This window comes from Lottia gigantea (assembly GCF_000327385.1).
Source record: "Lottia gigantea unplaced genomic scaffold LOTGIsca_95, whole genome shotgun sequence".
Lineage (NCBI taxonomy): Eukaryota > Metazoa > Mollusca > Gastropoda > Lottiidae > Lottia > Lottia gigantea.
In genome coordinates this window covers 343,130-344,638 of record NW_008711088.1, presented here as the reverse complement: position 1 = coordinate 344,638, position 1,509 = coordinate 343,130, and positions in this window count along the sequence as shown.

Sequence of the window (1,509 nt, the reverse complement as noted above, 5' to 3'; positions counted from 1 at the left end):
ATTTTACCATTACTATTTTACCTAAATTTTAATCTGTAAGACAATAAACCCTCATCCAACCAATATCACGCAGCCTTGCATTGTGCATTGAGGGAAATTTTGTCATTAGTATCAATTTCCAACTGTCCAGGGATCTTTAACCCTCATCCAACCTACGCCATGCAGTGTGCAATGAGGGAAATTTTGTCAGGACAGCAGTGTAGGCCTACTCTATTTCGATTTCCAACTGTCGAGGGATTTTAACATGTACAGCCTGTAGCACACGGGGCCTCGGTTTATTGTCCCATCTGAACAACTAGACACTTTTTCCATGTCAGCCTCTCTTACTTGTATCACTGTCAGGGGGAAACAGGGTTGAAAAATCTGAAGGTGTTATCTCAACCTATGCTGGGATTGAATCCTGGACCTTCAGGTTAGCAAGCAAGCGTCTAACTCACTGACAGGGGGAAACCAGGTTGAAAAATCTGAAGGTATTATCTTGAACTATGCTGGGGCTTGAACCCTGGACCTTCAGGTTAGCGAGCAAGCGTTTAAGTCACTGATCAATCACTGCTTCAGGATGGAATTCAAGACATCTAGACTAGCCAGCAAGGGTCTGGTTCCTCTACGTCTTTGATTACACAAAATAAAGATAACTTACGGTTTTTCTCCAGGCTTGATAAAGGTATCGTGTTTGGAGTTTTTATTAATATTTGCCGGAGGTTTTCTTTTGACTAGAATTCTCCGCGATCTGTCTATATCTTCTTTCTCTCCCGATATTTTCTCTTGATTTCTAGAAATTTTCAAAAAAAACATCACACACAGGTTTTAGAGTGGTCAAATAGTATCAAAGTTGTTTGCTATACCAGATATTTGCAAGTATAGTGCCATTAAACAGATTCTAATATATCACACGAGTTTTTGAAGGGTCAATTTTGTTTCGTTATTATTTTTGGGGTCTCCATGGTAATCTAACGAGATTTATACCAAGGTCATGTACTGGTGATGCCACAAGCTATCATCTTAATCGATTGCAATACCCCTCTCCCCCCTACAAATCCTTACTACTTCATGATTTTTGCTTTTAGGTTTTCCCAGCAATCGTTTTCATGTCAGAGAGTATAGTCTGACAGAATAGAACGTCATAAATTATAATCATCCAAATATTTTATGCTAGACCACAAAGCGTCTCCTTACCCCTAAAATTTCAAAATGACCCCCAGGTTGAAAACCCCCTATCTTAGGTTTTTAGAGAGTATAGCCTGACAGAATAGAACGTCATAAATTATAATCGTCCAAATATTTTATGCTAGACCACAAAGCGTCTCCTTACCCCTAAAATTTCAAAATGACCCCCAAGTTGAAAACCCCCTATCTTAGGTTTTTAGAGAGTATAGCCTGACAGAATAGAACGTCATAAATTATTATCGTCCAAATATTTTATGCTAGACCACATAGCGTCTCCTTACCCCTAAAATTTTTAAAATGACCCCCAAGTTGAAAACCCCCTATCTTAGGTTTTTAGAGAGT